Raw genomic sequence first — 19859 nt, forward strand, 5'->3', positions numbered from 1 at the left:
TCAATCAAAGATAATATCCGGCCACTTTCACCAATCACCAGTCTCCTCGCGGAAAGCTTTGCCATGTCCCTCCCACTGTGAGGCTGGGAGTCCGTGGGCGGGCGTTTTCGCAGTATTTGTCCAATAACCGTCTTGCATTTTGAGATTGAAAAGCGCAGAGCTCCCAAATGCCACTGAAGTCCACTGAGGCTGGGAGTCCGTGGGACTCCGTGGGCGGGCGTTTTCGCAGTATTTGTCCAATAATCGTCTTGCATTTTGAGATTGAAAAGCGCATAGCTCCCAAATGCCATTGAAGTGCACTGAGGCTGGGCTGCATCGCGCTGTCACGAGGGGGAAAAAACTCACGCACACATTAGGCGAACTGGGGAAAGTTATAGCGGAATGATTTCGCACTGTAGTTGGGTTGAGCACATATGGGTGATTCTTAGACTACGGGCACTTTTATGTCCTTTGATCATATTTTATGAAAGAAAGAAAAAAAGGGAAATTTCACACCTTTATAGTTATCTTTACAATGAGAGAGTGTTTTAGGAAATTTGTACTGGTAGTGTATGATGACTTTTTCACCTTTTTCAACATCATTATATATGCAAATGTTGCTGTTTTGTGGTTGTCCCACACCCAGACTTTTGATCTTCAATGATAAATTAATTGTAAAAAAATTTTTTTCTAATGTTTTAAAATGTCACCGAATAAAGTATCTATCAGTAAAATAATCACAACATAATTGGGGTATTCGAAGTCATTCAACTGTTTGTGTTTTTTTTAACCAAATGTAGTTGTCCCACACTATTGCTGCAATTTCCACCACAACACTGTAATGTCCCTTTAAAAGGTTTGTATGAAAGATTGTTTGGGTAGTTTCAGTGGAGATGAACAGTGACACCAGAGAACATGTCTGATATGGAGGGAATTTTGACTTCATCCATCAACTTTTGAAGAAAAGCCAAGGTAAATATAGCTTGAAATGAAAATATTTTTATTGCATGTAATTTCCAAACATGCCGTAACGTCAACTGAGTTTGTAAATAAGTTGTTTTTTTTAACGCACATAGATGTATTTTGTGTGCACAAAATGCTAGATACCACTTCTTAGCTAATATAAGATGTTAGCGTAGATTTTTCCTCAAAAAACTGTAGGATTGTAATTTCCACCACATTGCATTCTTGGGTGGAAATTACAATGGTGTGGTGGAAATTACATTTATGCATGCAGGCGAAATTCTTAGATCCCCATACACTGCCTTTGCTCTCTCACACACTCATCTCATGCTCTCCCCACACATTCAGCCTATGCACACACTTCACACACTCAGTCTACTCTCCCCCATCACATCCTGTCCATGCTCTCCCACATCCACATCACTGAACGCTCTCTCACACCACAGACACGCATAGACCCCAACTACCTCATGCCCCTTCACATTACCCCACTCATAGCTCACTTCTCACTGACACACACAAAGTTCATGGTGCCCATCGCATCCAGTATAGTCCATGTTGTCCCACACACTCCATCTCCCTTTCACAGAGAGCCCATGTCCAGGCCAACCACCACGGCAGTGTACCCTCACTCTCTCACACACACACGCTCCTCGCTTAGCTCAGAAAACTGTGAGTAATCAGAATGTTTCAATATCTCATCCAAATGTCTTCAGGTTTACTTGATTGCAAGTTCACATGATGGCTGTGTTGTGACGTTTTCTTTCTTTATTGTGAATACTGTTCCCAGCCCAATGACTTGTGTTCTCATTGTAACAACTCCAGCCACCGCCTTATTTTGTTTGTTTGTTTGTTTTTAGTGTTCCTGATTAACCATTCACATGCCAACAATGGTCATGCTCTCTTGGCCAACAATGGTCATGCTCTCAGGACAAACCTCCCTCTCTCTGTGTTCAGAATACTTTTCATGATACTGTCAAGACTACTGTTTGTGAACGGTTTCAAAATACTGTTCATGTTGTATGCAATATATGATATGAAATGTATATGAAGTTGTCTTTTTAAAAAGAAAGGTTCAAACATACTAAATGAATTTGTTGAATGGAATTGGGTGCTTCATAAAGTTTTAAAATAAAAGTTTTGTTTTTCTATGGGGTCCATTTATTGTAATTTCCACAACAACCAGTAATTTCCACTACGCCTAGTAATTTCCACCACCCCATTTCTTTTTAAACAAATAGTTACAAAACTCTAATCACTCATTAAAAACATCTGCATAATTTATGAGGTAATGTTCCACTTGAAGTAAAAACACAAGTAGTTACTCCTTGAAGTGTATCTAACCATTCCAATGTTATATCTCAGGTTGTGGTGGACGTAAGATTCGTGTTTAGTCCTCATCACAATTAATTTTCCTAATCCATAAATTCATGGGAATTACAATATAGGCATAAACTGCTAAAACTATATATGAAATTGGTCTTCCAGTGAAAAGAAATGATGTGTATCATACTATTTTAAAATAAATGACAAATATTTACATGTGATGGAAATTACATTTGTGCAAGGGGAGTCGGGAAATCTGTTAAAAATCACAAATTTGTCTTAGAATATCAGTGTGCTCTCTTATGAACCATCAAACTAGACTAGTTGTGTTTACCTATCCCAGTGTGACAATTTATATTTTCACACTTTTTTCCCCTTCAAGTTCACAAGGCCAATAGTGCCCATAGTTAAAGAATCACCCATATATTTCTATGATTCTGGATCTGAAATAGCAATGTTATAAGGTTGGCTATAACATAAGCCTAGCGCAATTCATCCTACACGATGTTCATCATTTTTAGAGGAGGCTGAGCCTCCCTCGTTGTCTTAGAGCAATCGCCCATGGTGTGTCCCAAGGAACCTGAAGGAGGACATCCGCTGAACACAGTCCCCATTGATGCTCAGTGGGGCTGGATCCCCCCTGTATTTCCTGAAGTCAATCACCATCTCCTTAGTTTTGCTGGTGTTGAGCAGCAGGTTGTGTGCAGAACACCAACCTGCCAGCATGTTGACCTCGTCCCTGTATGCAGTCTCGTCCCCTCCACTGATAAGGCTGATGACCGTGGTGTCATCCGCAAATTTAATGATGGTATTGGAGGGGTGGATGGGTGTGCAGTCATGCGTATACAGGGAATACAGGAGAGGGCTCAGCACACAGCCCTGAGGTGAGCCTGTGCTGAGGGTCAGGGTGGAGGAGCAGGTGGTGCCTACCTTAACTGTTTGAGGGCAGTTAGTCAGGAAATCCTTGATCCAGGCACAGGTGGAGGGGGAAAGAGCGATGTTGGTCAGCTTTTCCACCAAGATGTCAGGAATAATGGTATTAAATGCTGAGCTGAAGTCTATGAACAGCATCCTGACGTAGCTCCCTGGCTGCTCGAGGTGGCTGAGTGCTGTGTGCAGAGCTGTAGCAATGGCGTCCTCCGTCGATCTGTTAGCTCTGTAGGCGAACTGATGTGGGTCCAGGTTTGAGGGGAGACAGGCCTTGATGTGGTGAAGGATGAGCCTCTCAAAGCATTTCATGACTACTGATGTTAAGGCAATAGGTCTGTAGTCATTGGGACACTTTGGGGCAGGAGTCTTTGGGACAGGGATGATGGTAGCTGCTTTCAGGCACTGGGGGATGGTAGCCTGTGACAGTGAGAGGTTGAACAACCTGGCCAGGACTCCCCCCAGCTGGTTAGCACAGGTGCAGAGTACTTTTCAGAGTACACCATCTGGTCCGGCTGCTTTCCTGGTGTTCACAGACTTCAGCACCTGCCTCACCTGGTGTTCCTGGAGTGTGAGTGTGCTGTGACTGGAGGTCTGTGGTGGTCGTGCAGCTGTGTGTGGAGCCTCTGCTTCGAAGCAGGAGAAGAAACTGTTTAATTCATCAGCTAGTGATGCATCAGCGATGGTAGTGATGGGTGTGGAGCCTTTGTAGTTGGTGATGCTCTGTAACCCCTGCCACATCAGCCGCGGGTTATTGTTGGCGAAATGGTCCTCCACTTTCCTCTTTTAAGCAGCCTTAGCAGCTTTGATGCCTCTCCACAGCTCTGCCCTGACCATGCTGTACTGTTCTCTGTCACCTGACTTGAAGGCAGAGTTTCGGGTTCTCAGGAGTGTCCGGACATCCGAGGTCATCCATAGTTTTTGGTTGGGGTAGATCCGGATGCGCTTCTCCACAGTAACACTATCAGTGCAGTTCTTTATGTAGAACAGAACAGTCTCTGTGTGCTCCTGTAGGTCAAGATGTTCAAATATGCTCCACTCAGTGCGCTCAAAGCAATCTTGAAGCTGGGAGAGTGTTCCTTCAGGCCAGATGATGTTCTTTGTGACAGGTTTGGATTTCTTCCTGAGGGAGGTGTATGCAGGGACCAGGTGCAGTGAGAGATGGTCTGACATGCCCAGATGAGGGAGGGGTACTGCTCTGTAGGCTTGCTTCAGGTTGGAATAAACATGGTCTAATGTGTTCTTCCCTCTGGTGGAGCACTGTACGGACTGTACGAAGTTAGGGAGCACAATCTTAAGGCAAGCTTGGTTGAAGTCCCCAGCAACAATAAAAGGTCCCTCTGGATGGGCCTGCATTTGTTTATTAACAGTATCATACAGCTGAGAGAGCACTATGCTAACATTAGCATCTGGTGGGATATGCACAGCAGCAATGATCACCGTTGTCAGCTCTCTGGGCATGTAAAAGGGTCTACACTGCACAGTCATTACTTCCAGGTCAGGAGAGCAGTGTGTGTGTATGACCCTACTGTTTGTACACCAGTCCATATGAACATGAATACAGAGCCCCCCTCCTCTGCTCTTACCGGAGCTTTTGTTCCTGTCAAAGAGGTGCATGGAGCGGCCGGTTAGCTGAACGGCCGAGTCCGGGATGAGTGGGTGTAGCCAGGTTTCCATGATAATCATCACACTGCAGTCATGAATGTTCCGATTGTGTGCCATTAGTAACTCCAGTTCGTCAGTTTTGTGGATGATGGACCTAGCATTTGTGAGAAAGATGCTTGGTAGCGGGGGTTTGTAGGGCTGTTTTCTTAGCTGTGCTAATAGGCCGCCCCTGCAGCCCCGCTTCTGCCTCCACTCTCTGCGCCGTCTCCGGCGTCTCTTTGGCCCAACAACAATCCAGGGTGTGCCCGGCAATCTTGCTATATCCAGCGGAATGTTGTGGAGCCGCTGGTAATCCGTTGTAATGTCCACATGACACGAGAATCCCACCTTCCTCAGCATAGCTGGGGTGTAGATTTGTTTTGTCTCACTCACACACACTCGTACACACAAAAACATCCATACCATTACGAAAACTATACACCGAAACCGAGAGCTCAAAGCCGCTGCGTCCTTGTGCACCGCCATCTCTGGGGACATCCAGACCAGAAAATGAATGTTTTAATTAATTTCTACTTAAATAAATAAATAAATAAATAAATAAATGCTGGATACTTTGAAGAATCTAAAATTGAAACATATTTTAACAATTTTTTGTTTACCACATAACTCTATATCTGTTACATATGTTATTTCATAGTTTTGATGTCTTCAATATTGTTCTACAATGCAGAAAGTAGTCAAAATACAGAAAAACCTAAAGATGAGGAAGTACAACTGGTACTCTGTGTGTGTGTGTGTGTGTGTGTTGGTAGGACAAGATATTTACTGCTGCCAAACTGAGAACAAGATAACATATATGTACACACACATATATCATACAGTATATATATCTCAGGGCTTTACATTAGCACCCGCCCACCCGCCAAATGCGGGTAAAATTCGGCTTTGGCGGGTAATAACTTTAGTCTCACTAGCCACTTTGGCGGGTGGTTTATTCTGTGGTATGACAATATATTTTAATTGTAGTTTTCTCTGAAGGCATCTGATATAATAAACACATTGCAATGTAATATTACACGCCTACAACTCCCATGAGCACCTGCATAAACATTCTGACAACATGTTAGAATTGTTTTGAACGTTCGTTAACCTCTCAGATAAAATCAATGATACGGTAACCTGCGGTTAATGAACAAAGCAACAAAGTTGCTGACGACTGACAAGCGCACTATGTGGCAACATAAAGCTGGAGTTTCAAACCCTGCTGCTCAGGGAAAAAAGGGGGCAGAGATGAGCAGGGCCGGAGCAGCATTTTAAAATCACCGAGGTCCGTGATGCGCAAAGCGCGTGCCAAAAAAATGTCAACATATTTAAATGAGAGGGGTGAATTACACGTCACACAAGATATCTATTCCTGAAATTACTTTTAAAGGTGTTTGAACTGAATATTGTCAGTTTTGGAAAAAAAAAAATCATGCGTGTGGCAAGAGTATGAATAATTTAAGCTTGTTTAATGGTTTGATCTGGCCCAAGCAATGAGGACAAAAGATACCTTAACCATGTAGCCTATGGAACTAAGATACATTAACAATCTGGCATCCGTTACACCTACACAAAAAAAAAAAAAAATTCTGGGAAAAAAAAATCAGTATACACCACCATGTTTTAGGCAAAGTTATCCAAGGCAAACATAAGTTGAAACTTTCCACTCTATTGCTTTGGCTTATCAAATGATTTATTTTTAAAATCACAGACAAGGCAGGCTACAACTGCGCTGCTTCGAAAATGTCAATTTAACAGCTTCATGAAAGTGTGCTGATGGTTACCATGGAAACCCCGTGTCTGCTGCACTGCATTCCTCTCCCGAGTCATGCGCTCATTCGGTTTTGTGTTCTTGGTCTCAGAGCCACGCACACCAAACACACACAGAAGACAGAATCAACGTTTAACATAATTAACAATGCACTTTTTATGGAGACGTTTTAATGTTATTATTTATTTTTTTTATCCAGTTGAATATTTAGCGTACAAATGTATTTTCAGCTCTTAAAAATGACTGAGGTCCGGATCGCAGGGGCCTCAGAGCTGGCTATGGTCATGGAGATGAACAAGACGCTAAGAGGAAGATAAGACAGTTCAATGACAAATGGAAGTTTGGGTGAGATTGGCTAGTTCATAGCAAAACCGTAAATACCCTGTACTGCGAAGACTGTAGAAAGTCTGGCAAAGACAGGCACCAGTAATTTTAAACTCAAAACTATAAAGGACCACGAAAAGTCAAATGCACACATCGGTACTATAACATCAAAACAGGCGAAGACGACTGATTCACTACAGGACAGCACTGCTTTCAGTCCCTGGCTGTCATGAAGTCGGCTGAGCTAGAGAGGATGGAGCTGCTGTTTAGAAACATTCACGCGATTGGAAAGAAGTTGATCTCGCCACAGCTATCAACTTATGGCCTGCTGGAAGCCTCAGGTTACGAAGACCATTTTTCATGGACCATTCAGACTCATCTGATGATGAATGTAATGAGGACATTTAATGTCTCTCTCTACACATGTTCATACACACACACACACACACACACACACACTATTAATAGATAATACATAATATACATAATAATACTTGATAATAACACATAATACTTGCATATCAAAACATCAAATGTTTTTCAATGATAAATGTTTTGAATTGGACTTTTAATATTAGAATCAGTTCAGTTATACTGAACGTTATTTTTCATATTATACGATATTTCATATTGTAAGGGGCTTGAATTTGAGTTCAATAAACAGAATACTCTGTTTATATTTTTGTCTGAATTGGTTGCACGTTTTCATATAGGGAGCTACCTTAACAACACTGAATACTTGAGTGCTACTGTAGAGATACATTATATGCTGCCATTCATAATTAAATCTAGATCTTCCGAACTTTAATGCATCATGGTGAAGAAAAAACTGCGATTTCCTGGCAACAAAATTGTGGCTAGTGAAAAGGCTGAATGGCTAGTGACTCGGGAAAACCACTAGCCACAGTGGCCGGTGAGCAAAAAAGTTAATGTAAAGCCCTGATTTTATATATATATATATATATATATATATATATATATATATATATATATATATATATATATATATATCCATTATCTGTAGCCACTTACCTTGTTCTACAGGATCGCAGGCAAGCTGGAGCCTATCCCAGCTGACTATGGGTGAGAGGTGGGGTACACCCTGGACAAGGTTATTGCACAGCTGACACAGAGACAAACAACCATTCACACACACACATTCACACCTATGGTCAATTTAGAGCCACCAATTAACCTAATCTGCATGTCTTTGGACTATGGGGGAAACTGGAGCACCCGGAGGAAACCTACGCAGACACGAGGAGAACATGGAAACTCCACACAGAAAGGCCCTTGCTGGCCGCTGGACTCGAACCCAGAACCTTCTTGCTGTGAGGCGACAGTGCTAACCACTACATAACTACACAGACTGTGTACAAATGGAGGAAATTCAAGACCATTGTTACCCTCCCCAGAAGTGGTCGACCAACAAAGATCACTCCAAGAGCAAGGCATGTAATAGTCAGCGAGGTCACAAAGGACCCCAGGGTAACTTCTAAGCAACTGTGAAGGCCTCTCTCACATTGGCTAATGTTAATGTTCATGAGTCCACCATCAGGAGAACACTGAACAACAATGGTGTGCATGGCAGGGTTGCAAGGAGAAAGCCACTGCTCTCCAAAAAGAACATTACTGCTCATCTGCAGTTTGCTAAAGATCATGTGGACAAGCCAGAAGGCTACTGGAAAAATGTTTTGTGGACGGATGAGACCAAAATAGAACTTTTTGGTTTAAATGAGAAGCGTTATGTTTGGAGAAAGGAAAACACTGCATTCCAGCATAAGAACCTTATCCCATCTGTGAAACATGGTGGTGGTAATATCATGGTTTGTGCCTATTTTGCTGCACCTGGGCCAGGATGGCTTGCCATCGTTGATGGAACAATGAATTCTGAATTATACCAGCGAATTCTAAAGGAAAATGTCAGGACATCTGTCCATGAACTGAATCTCAAGAGAAGGTGGGTCATGCAGCAAGACAACGACCCTAAAGCCTAGGTCACAACCGGCCGTACGTGCTCCTACGGCCGGTCTACGTGCAAAAAACGCAAGAAACGCATGGAGGGCATGCGTGTGACGTGCTGATTTTCGAGCCGTAGACTGGCCGCAGAGGGTCTTTGTCATGTCAAACAAACTCTACGGGCGCTTACGTTTTTTTCAGGTTGCAAGACAAACTTACGGCCAACGTGCATCTTTCTCCACGAACAAAAAAAACCGCAGCGATTTGGGAAATGCCAAAAATTGCACGGCCAAAAAATCGTATGCCCGGTTGTGACCTAGGCTTAAGCACACTAGTCGTTTTACCAAAGAATGGTTAAAGAAGAATAAAGTTAATGTTTTGGAATGGCCAAGTCAATGTTCTGACCTTAATCCAATCGAAATGTTGTGGAAGGACCTGAAGCGAGCAGTTCATGTGAGGAAACCCACCAACATCCCAGAGTTGAAGCTGTTCTGTACAGAGGAATGGGCTAAAATTCTTCCAAGCCAGTGTGCAGGACTGATCAACAGTTGCTGGAAATGTTTAGTTGCAGTTATTGCTGCACAAGGGGGTCACACCAGATACTGAAAGCAAAGGTTCACATACTTTTGCCACTCACAGATATGTAATATTGGATCCTTTTCCTCAATAAATAAATGACCAAGTATAATATTTTTGTGTCATTTGTTTAACTGGGTTCTCTTTATCTACTTTTAGGACTTGTGTGAAAATCTGATGATGTTTTAGGTCATATTTATGCAGAAATATAGAAAATTCTAAAGGGTTCACAAACTTTCAAGCACCACTGTATGTCACGATTGTGGTTCTCAGTGTCCCAGATGTAGTTTGTATAAAAAAATATGAGTGGTGTATTTCACAGTAAAACACTCGTATCTATCTATCTATCTATCTATCTATCTATCTATCTATCTATCTATCTATCTATCTATAACCCCGATTCCAAAAAAGTTAGGACAAAGTAGAAATTGTAAATAAAAACGGAATGCAATAATTTACAAATCTCAAAAACTGATATTGTATTCACAATAGAACATAGACAACATATCAAATGTCGGAAGTGAGACATTTTGAAATTTCATGCCAAATATTGGCTCATTTGAAATTTCATGACAGCAACACATCTCAAAAAAGTTGGGACAGGGGCAATAAGAGGCTGGAAAAGTTAAAGGTACAAAAAAGGAACAGCTGGAGGACCAAATTTGAACTCATTAGGTCAATTGGCAATAGGTCATTAACATGACTGGGTATAAAAAGAGCATCTTGGAGTGGCAGCGGCTCTCAGAAGTAAAGATGGGAATAGGATCACCAATCCCCCTAATTCTGCGCTGACAAGTAGTGGAGCAATATCAGAAAGGAGTTCGACAGTGTAAAATTGCAAAGAGTTTGAACATATCATCATCTACAGTGCATAATATCATCAAAAGATTCAGAGAATCTGGAAGAATCTCTGTGCGTAAGGGTCAAGGCTGGAAAACCATACTAGGTGGCCCTTAGACGGCACTGCATCACATACATGCATGCTTCTGTATTGGAAATCACAAAATGGGTTCAGGAATATTTCCAGAGAACATTATCTGTGAACACAATTCACCGCGCCATCCGCCGTTGCCAGCTAAAACTCTATAGTTCAAAGAAGAAGCCGTATCTAAACATGATCCAGAAGCGCAGATGTCTTCTCTGGGCCAAGGCTCATTTAAAATGGACTGTGGCAAAGTGGAAAACTGTTCTGTGGTCAGGCAAATCAAAATTTGAAGTTCTTTGTGGAAATCAGGGACGCCGTGTCATTTGGACTAAAGAGGAGAAGGACGACCCAAGTTGTTATCAGTGCTCAGTTCAGAAGCCTGCATCTCTGATGGTATGGGGTTGCATTATTGCGTGTGGCATGGGCAGCTTACACATCTAGAAAGACATCATCAATGCTGAAAGGTATATCCAGGTTCTATAGCAACATATGCTCCCATCCAGACGTCTCTTTCAGGGAAGACCTTGCATTTTCCAACATGACAATGCCAAACCACATACTGCATCAATTACAGCATCATGGCTGCGTAGAAGAAGGGTCCGGGTACTGAACTGGCCAGCCTGCAGTCCAGATCTTTCACCCATAGAAAACATTTGGCGCATCATAAAACGGAAGATACGACAAAAAAGACCTAAGGCAGTTGAGCATCTAGAATCCTACATTAGACAAGAATGGGTTAACATTCCTATCCCTAAACTTGAGCAACTTGTCTCCTCAGTCCCCAGACGTTTACAGACTGTTGTAAAGAGAAAAGGGGATGTCTCACAGTGGTAAACATGGCCTTGTCCCAACTTTTTTGAGATGTGTTGTTGTCATGAAATTTAAAATCACCTAATTTTTCTCTTTAAATGATACATTTTCTCAGTTTAAACATTTGATGTGTCATCTATGTTCTATTCTGAATAAAATATGGAATTTTGAAACTTCCACATCATTGCATTCCGTTTTTATTTACAATTTGTACTTTGTCCCAACTTTTCTGGAATCGGGGTTCTATCTATCTATCTATCTATCTATCTATCTATCTATACACACACACACTTGTTCTCAGTTTGGGTGCAGTAAATATCTTGTCCTACCAACAGTGCACAAGTGCTTGGAAATTAGGAAAACACAGTTTACATTTGCACACACTTTCTTGCTGAAAATTGAAACTAGTAATAATAAAGAGCAGTACAGGCGAACTTTCATGAAAACAGACTGCAATTTCTTTTGTCCCAGATGGGAAAATATGCAGCAGTCAGAAGGTGAAAAGATGAAAAGGTAACTTAACTGAAAACTTTTTGGCAAGTGTATGTGTTTTTCAGCGCAGTGACGTGCTACTAGAGCGTAATCACTTGGTCAAAACACTCCAGAAAGCTCAGCTAAACTACACAGATGTGATAAAATACGCAATGCTTTCAATCTTCATGATGTAGAATGTCAAAATATATACAGTTTTTGACACAGTGCTACAGAAATGTGCAAATGTTTTAAGGCCATGACTAGCAAGCAAAAGCGTGTTCTTATTGGCTGAGAGCAGAAAGCACAAAAAGACGTAATATATGACACACGTAGTCAATAAGAGATGACAGCTATCAGCAGTGAGTGTTAGGAGCAACATATGTTTTTATGTGAATTAAGTCCTGGACATCATGCCAGAATATTTAGAAAAAACAACAACAAAAAACAAACAAACAATGTTTTATGGAGCAATTTACTGCTAGACATGTTTGTCCAAAACAGATCCATTATCTTAATTCCATAAAATAAGGTCAGAACCAGAAAAATACAAAAAGCTACTGAAAACCATGATTAGAACTCGGAAAGGAAAGGGCAGGACAAACAATAACACAGTGGTAGATGGAGCAAGTTAGCACAGAAGGAGTCCTTCACTCCACACTTCATTTGTCATGCAAATACAGTCCATCATCCAGAGTTTTGGAGTGGGAAATCCAACAAAGTTGCACAACCCTTAATCAAAGTTGGTCCTTACAATTAGATTTATTTATTCATTATTTAATAATTGCTTTATCCTGGTCAGAGTGGGCCCATAACGTGTCCTGGAAACAATGGACACAAGAATAGAATGCACCCTAGATAGGATGCCAGAATGTTGCAGGGCAACACACACACACACACACACACACAAAGGAAGATTAGCCAAAGCAACTTTTACACTATGCCTGTCTTCCAAGCAGTACAATTCATGTCCAGTTGTACCAGGGCTCTAATTGTATCTCTATCTGTACCTGTTTAATACTTCAAATAACTACAGTATCAGTCAAAAGTTTGGACACCCCCTCCTCATTCATAGGTTTTTCTATATTTTGACTATTGTCTACTCTGTAGAGCAATACTGAAGACATCAAAACTATGAAATAACATATGAATCGTATATGGAATTACAACCCCAAATCATAAAAAGTTGAAATTAAAACTGAAAACAATGATTTGTAAATAATCTTTGACCCATATTGCACTCAATAAAATACAACAGCATGATCTGATTTTTACCTCATGAATTTTACTTATTTATTCATTCATTCATTCATTTCTTTATTTATTTATTTTCAAAATAAACACTTTCCCATTTTTGATTATTGCAACACATTTTAAAAAATTGGGATGGTAAAGCTCTTTATAATGTTGCCATTCTTTTTCACAAAACTCTCACAAAAAAAAGATGTTTAGGGACTGAAGACACCAAGTGATGAAGTGTTACTGGTGTTATTTTGTCCCGTTTCTCCTGTAAACAGGTCTTAAGGTGTGCAACCGTACGAAGTAGTCGTCATATTTTTCATTTCAAAATTCACCATGCATTCCCTATTGGGAACAGAGGGGACAGACACCCTCTTCTTCCACAGCTGTGCCTTTGTAATGTGTGCAGAATGTTCTGAACTGTTGTTGAAATATCCTTGGAAAATTGTCATCTTGAAGGCAGCATATGTTGCTCCAAAATCTCAATGTACTTTTCTGCATTAATGCTGCCATCACAGAAGTGTAAGTTACTTTTGCCAAGGGCACTGACACAACACCATACCATGACACACCCTGGCTTTTGGACTTGTTGCTGGGGTTCAGGTCAGGGGACTGAGATGGACACACACACAAACATTCATCCACTCATTCACAACTAGGGGCAGTTTAGAGCCATTAATCGACCTAAGCAGGAAAAAAACAACCCTGAGCTTGAGATTGAACTGGTTATCTGTGATACAGTGATGCGTCCAACTATGCCAAAGCTATAATGAAATGCAGCATATAAACCCTGGTTAAATACAGTATTATACAGTGACACTGATGACATAGTGCAAGTTCAGAATATAAACAAAAATCCTCTGCATCAAGTTGAACCGGTGTTGAGCAGAGGTTCATTTAAACTGGACAGTAGAACACTGGTTGCCAGGTCTTTTTTCAGTTTGGGTTCCCACTGTAGCCTCAGAGACTTGTTCTTGGCTGACAGAGGTAGAAACTAATGTGGTCTTCTAAAAAGCTAACATGGTATACCTAAAAATTCAGCACATTGTTTATTCTGATATGCTTTTCTGCTTACCACGGTTGTAAAGAGTGGTGTTTCAAAGTTAAAGTCACTGAGATCACATTTTCTCCCATTCTAATGTTTGATGTAAAGATTAAAAACTCTTGACCTGTATCTGTATAATTTTATACATCACATTGCTGCCACAAGATTGACTGACTGGTTATTGCATGAATGACCAGGTACACACTCGTTGTACACACACTAATAACGTGGCCGATGAGTGTGTACAGATTGTTTTTTGAATGTAACTAATAAACTGACAGTGAATAACTCCATAGAGAAGAACGGAAAGAGTGATAATGATTTATGATAAATTAAAGCAGGAAGTAAAAAAAACAGAATTCATTTGGGTCATTTTTTTCCCAACATTATGAGCGAAAGAAAAAGAGAGAAAATGAGACACAGGGAGAAACATTTGACTTTAAAACCTTGTCATCTTATTAATTTATCTATAATAAGTGCATTTTAATAGTTGGGGAAAAAAATCAACTTATTTCACCACACTTATACACATTCCCAAGAGATTGTCAGCAACTTTGACAGAAACCAAACATACAGTGGTGCTTGAAAGTTTGTGAACCCTTTAGAATTTTCTATATTTCTGCATAAATATGATCTAAAACATCAGATTTTCACACAAGTCCTAAAAGTAGATAAAGAGAACCCAGTTAAACAAATGAGACAAAAATATTATACTTGGTCATTTAATTATTGAGGAAAATGATCCAATATTACAGTGGTGCTTGAAAGTTTGTGAACCCTTTAGAATTTTCTATATTTCTGCATAAATATGACCTAAAACATCATCAGATTTTCACACGAGTCCTAAAAGTAGATAAAGAGAACCCAGTTAAACAAATGAGACAAAAATATTATACTTGTTCATTTATTAATTGAGGAAAATGATCCAATATTACATATCTGTGAGTGGCAAAAGTATGTGAACCTCTAGGATTAGCCGTTAATTTGAAGGTGAAATTAGAGTCAGGTGTTTTCAATCAATGGGATGACAATCAGGTGTGAGTGGGCACCCTGTTTTATTTAAAGAACAGGGATCTATCAAAGTCTGATCTTCACAACACATGTTTGTGGGAGTGCATCATGGCACGAACAAAGGAGATTTCTGAGGACCTCAGAAAAATTATTGCTGATGCTCATTAGGCTGGAAAAGCTTACAAAACCATCTCTAAAGAGTTTGGACTCCACCAATCCACAATCAGACAGATTGTGTGCAAATGGAGGAAATTCAAGACCATTGTTACCCTCTCCAGGAGTGGTCGACCAGCAAAGATCACTCCAAGAGCAAGGCATGTAATAGTCAGTGAGGTCACAAAGGACCCCAGGGTAACTTCTAAGCAACTGAAGGCCTTTCTCCCATTGGCTAATGCTAATGTTCATGAGTCCACCATCAGAAGAACACTGAACAACAATGGTGTGCATGGCAGGGTTGCAAGGAGAAAGCCACTGCTCTCCAAAAAGAACATTGCTGCTCGTCTGCAGTTTGCTAAAGGTCATGTGGACAAGTCAGAAGGCTATTGGAAAGATGTTTTGTGGACAGATGAGACCAACATGGAAATTTTGGTTTAAATGAGAAGCATTATGTTTGGAGGAAGGAAAACACTGCATTCCAGCATAAGAACCTTATCCCATCTGTGAAACATGGTGGTGGTAGTGTCATGGTTTGGGCCTGTTTTGCTGCGTCTGGGCCAGAACGGCTTGCCATCATTGATGGAACAATGAATTCTGAATGATACCAACGAATTCTAAAGGAAAATGTCAGGACATCTGTCCATGAACTGAATCTCAAGAGAAGGTGGGTCATGCAGCAAGACAACGACCCTAAGCACACAAGTCGTTCTACCAAAGAGTGGTTAAAGAAGAATAAAGTTTATGTTTTGGAATGGCCAAGTCAAAGTCCTGACCTTAATCCAATCGAAATGTTGTGGAAGGACCTGAAGCGAGCAGTTCATGTGAGGAAACCCACCAACATCCCAGAGTTGAAGCTGTTGTGTACAGAGGAATGGGCTAAAATTCCTCCAAGCCGGTGTGCAGGACCGATCAACAGTTACCGGAAACGTTTAGTTGCAGTTATTGCTGCACAGGGGGATCACATCAGATACTGAAAGCAAAGGTTCACATACTTTTGCCACTCACAGATATCTAATATTGGATCATTTTCCTCAGTAAATAAATGAACAAGTATAATATTTTTGTCTCATTTGTTTAACTGGGTTCTCTTTATCTACTTTTAGGACTTGTGTGAAAATCTGATGATGTTTTAGGTCATATTTATGCAGAAATATAGAAAATTCTAAAGGGTTCACAAACTTTCAAGCACCACTGTACATATCTGTGAGTGGCAAAAGTATGTGAACCTTTGCTTTCAGTATCTGGTGTGACCCCCTTGTGCAGCAATAACTGCAACTAAATGTTTCCGGTAACTGTTGATCAGTTCTGCACACCGGCTTGGAGGAATTTTAGCCCATTCCTCCGTATAGAACAGCTTCAGCTCTGGGATGTTGGTGGGTTTCCTAATATGAACTGCTCGCTTCAGGTCCTTCCACAACATTTCGATTGGATTAAGGTCAGGACTTTGACTTGGCCATTCCAAAACATTAACAGTTAATGTTTTGGAATAGCCAAGTCAAAGTGGTTCCCAAACTTTTTGGCTGGGGACCCCCTTTTGGACTTCAGAATATTTTTGGGACCCCCTGACATCGACCCCCCCCCCACCACCCATTATGCAGTGTGTAGTGTAGTAATAATAACCATAATAATAATAATAATAATAATAATAATAATAATCAGACGGATATTAAAGTTGCTATTTTTTATTCACAGAAGAGCATTATCCACAAAAGAGCATTGCACATCATAATAAAACAGAACATTACACAGAACATCAGAATATTTTTTCAGTGACTTGTGTGTGCTTGCTTTTCAGTACAGAGTTTTTCAAATCTTGGTGATAACTGTGAGATCTCCACCCTTAGTTCGTTTTCAATGTTCAACTTTGCCCTGTATTTGGTCTTGATGGAGGCCACTGCAGAAAAGCCCACCTCACAGAGGTAGGATGTGGCAAAAGGGAGGAGTATGGCCACAGCCTTTCCACCCAACAGTGGGTAGTCTTTTTCCACCCCAATCCAAAAGGCAGACAGTGACTTGGCCCTAAACTGCTGTTTGTATCCTATGTCTGAGGTCACATCAATGAGCTGTTCCTGTTCAGTAACACTGAGATGAGCAGGTGGCCTTGTATTGAAGGGGTCTGTGATCCATTCATAGTGTGCCAAATCCATAACAGGAAAGTACCTCTGAAAATGTTGTTGGAGGGCAAAAATGTGAGAACGAATGCATGGCATGATTGTGTTGTGACTGTTGGTGTTATGGAGAAATGAATGCAAGTTCTGAAAGCAATCTGTTGTTCCCTCCTCAATCATCTTTCCCCACAGTTCCAATTTCCTTGTAAATGACTGCATTTTAGCGACAAGCTGAGGGAGATGGGTGTTGGGTCTTTGCATTTGCAGATTCAGTTCGTTCAGTTTTTGGAAAATGTCACTGAGGTAGGCAACTGTCATCAGGAACCGTTCGTCGTTGTAACAGAGTGCCAGTGCATGATTCTCCTCCTCGAGAAAAATCCGTATCTCCTCTCGCAGCTCAAACACCCTGTTCAATACCTTCCCACGTGACAGCCATCGCGCTTTGCTGTGAAACAGAACTGCCGTGTGTTTGGAGCCCATTTCTTCACAGAGAGCAGCAAAGAGTCGAGCTTTAACAGGGCGCGTTTTGATATAATTGACAGTGGCGATTACGTCCGTCATCACCTTGTTCAGTTCAGGACTCAGCTGCTTCGATGCCAACGCTTCTCGGTGAATCATACAATGGGTCCACTGCACATTGGGGGACACACGCTTTATGAGCACTTGTAGCCCACTGCGCTTCCCAGCCATAGCCTGAGCCCCGTCCGTACACACTCCAACACAGCACTCCCACTTCAATTTTGCCTCTTGCAAATAAGTGTCAATCACTTGGAACAGTTCATCAGCAATGGCTCATGTTTTCACCTCCTTGCAGAATAGCAGATCCTCTCTCATGTCCTCTGTATCAACGAAACGGATGTACATGATTAATAAACAGTCTTGGTTGCTGTCAGCGGCTTCGTTGACCTGCAGAGCAAACCGGGTGCTTGCACGTACTCGGTCGGTGAGCTGCTCCTCAATGTCGCCAGCGATGTCATGTATGCGTCTTCCAATCGTATTATTTGAGAGGGGGATCGCCCGTAACTTGTTTGCTGTTGCCTCGTCGACCATGGTCCTCACCATTTCAATGGCACAGGGCAGGATCACCTCCTCCGCTTCTGTGTGTGGCTTCTTGCTCTGCGCAAGGAGGTAGGCCACTTTGTAGGAGGCGAGCTGGGCATTGACATTGACAGACGCAACTTTAGTGAAGTTCACCCGTTGTGCCTGAAAGTTCAAAAGTTTCCGCCGAAATAATTCAACCGGCTTGTCCTTGTGCTCGGGGTGTGCCGTGTCCAGGTGACGCTTCAGCTTGTTTGGCTTTAAACTTTCTGTCGCCAGCACCTTCAGACAGAGAACACACTGCGGTCGTTCCTCACCACCCACCAATGTGCTCGTAAAGCCCATTTCGATGTATGCATCATCATACCGCCTTATCTTTTTCGCTGCCGAAGTGCATGGGAACTCGTCCTGTGCAGCAGCCTTGCGTTTTGTAGGAAGCACGCGTAGAAACTTGTCCATGTTGTCATAAAGTCGCCATCCGATGTTTTGTTCTGAATCTCAAAATAGGGACCTGTTTTATACAGTTTGTATTCACAGGAGGAGGGTTTGCTAATAACAACAACAATATCAGAGCAATCCAACAGATTGGAGGGCGGGGAGCGATTATGGAGTGAAAGGGGGTGATTGGGCTCTATAGACTGATTTAATGACTCTCTGCCGGCTGACGCATTACCAACATTCCGACGCCATTCAAAACATTCCAATGCCCGTTTTTTTTTCTGTGTTATGCAAACAGTCCCGTCTCTCCACGACCCCCCTGGAGTCCCTCCGCAACCCCCAAAGGGGTCGCGACCCCCACTTTGGGAACCGCTGCATTAACTTTATTCTTTGGTAGAATGACTTTTGTGCTTAGGGTCATTGTCTTGCTGCATGACCCACCTTCTCTTGAGATTCAGTTCATGGACAGATGTCCTGACATTTTCCTTTAGAATTTGCTGGTATAATTCAGAATTCATTGTTCCATCAATGATGGCAAGCCGTCCTGGCCCAGATGCAGCAAAACAGGCCCAAACCATGATACTACCACCACCATGTTTCACAGATGGGATAAGGTTCTTAAGCTGGGATGCAGTGTTTTCCTTTCTCCAAACATAACGCTTCTCATTTAAACCAAAAAGTTCTATTTTGGTCTCATCCATCCACAAAACATTTTTCCAATAGCCTTCTGGCTTGTCCACATGATCTTTAGCAACCTGCAGATGAGCAGCAATGTTCTTTTTGGAGAGCAGTGGCTTTCTCCTTGCAACCCTGCCATGCACACCATTGTTGTTCAGTGTTCTCCTGATGGTGGACTCATGAACATTAACATTAGCCAATGTGAGAGAGGCCTTCAGTTGCTTAGAAGTTACCCTGGGGTCCTTTGTGAGCTCGCCGACTATTACACGCCTTGCTCTTGGAGTGATCTTTGTTGGGCGACCACTCCTGGGGAGGGTAACAATGGTCTTGAATTTCCTCCATTTGTACACAATCTGTCTGACTGTGAATTGGTGGAGTCCAAACTCTTTAGAGATGGTTTTGTAACCTTTTCCAGCCTGATGAGCATCAACAACTCTTTTTCTGAGGTCCTCAGAAATCTCCTTTGTT

At 41.7% G+C, this 19859-nt stretch overlaps 1 protein-coding gene across 1 annotated transcript in view; it reads left to right on the forward strand.

The window, feature by feature from the left end:
- Positions 1-783: 783 nt before the first annotated feature.
- pi15a (peptidase inhibitor 15a) overlaps positions 784-19859 on the forward strand; it is a 61814-nt gene continuing 42738 nt past the window's right edge. The window contains exon 1 of the mRNA XM_060900878.1: positions 784-951. The gene's annotated coding sequence lies outside the window, so the exon portion shown is untranslated. The remainder of the gene's footprint in view (positions 952-19859) is intronic.

Source organism: Neoarius graeffei, chromosome 19 (assembly GCF_027579695.1).
Source record: "Neoarius graeffei isolate fNeoGra1 chromosome 19, fNeoGra1.pri, whole genome shotgun sequence".
NCBI lineage: Eukaryota > Metazoa > Chordata > Actinopteri > Siluriformes > Ariidae > Neoarius > Neoarius graeffei.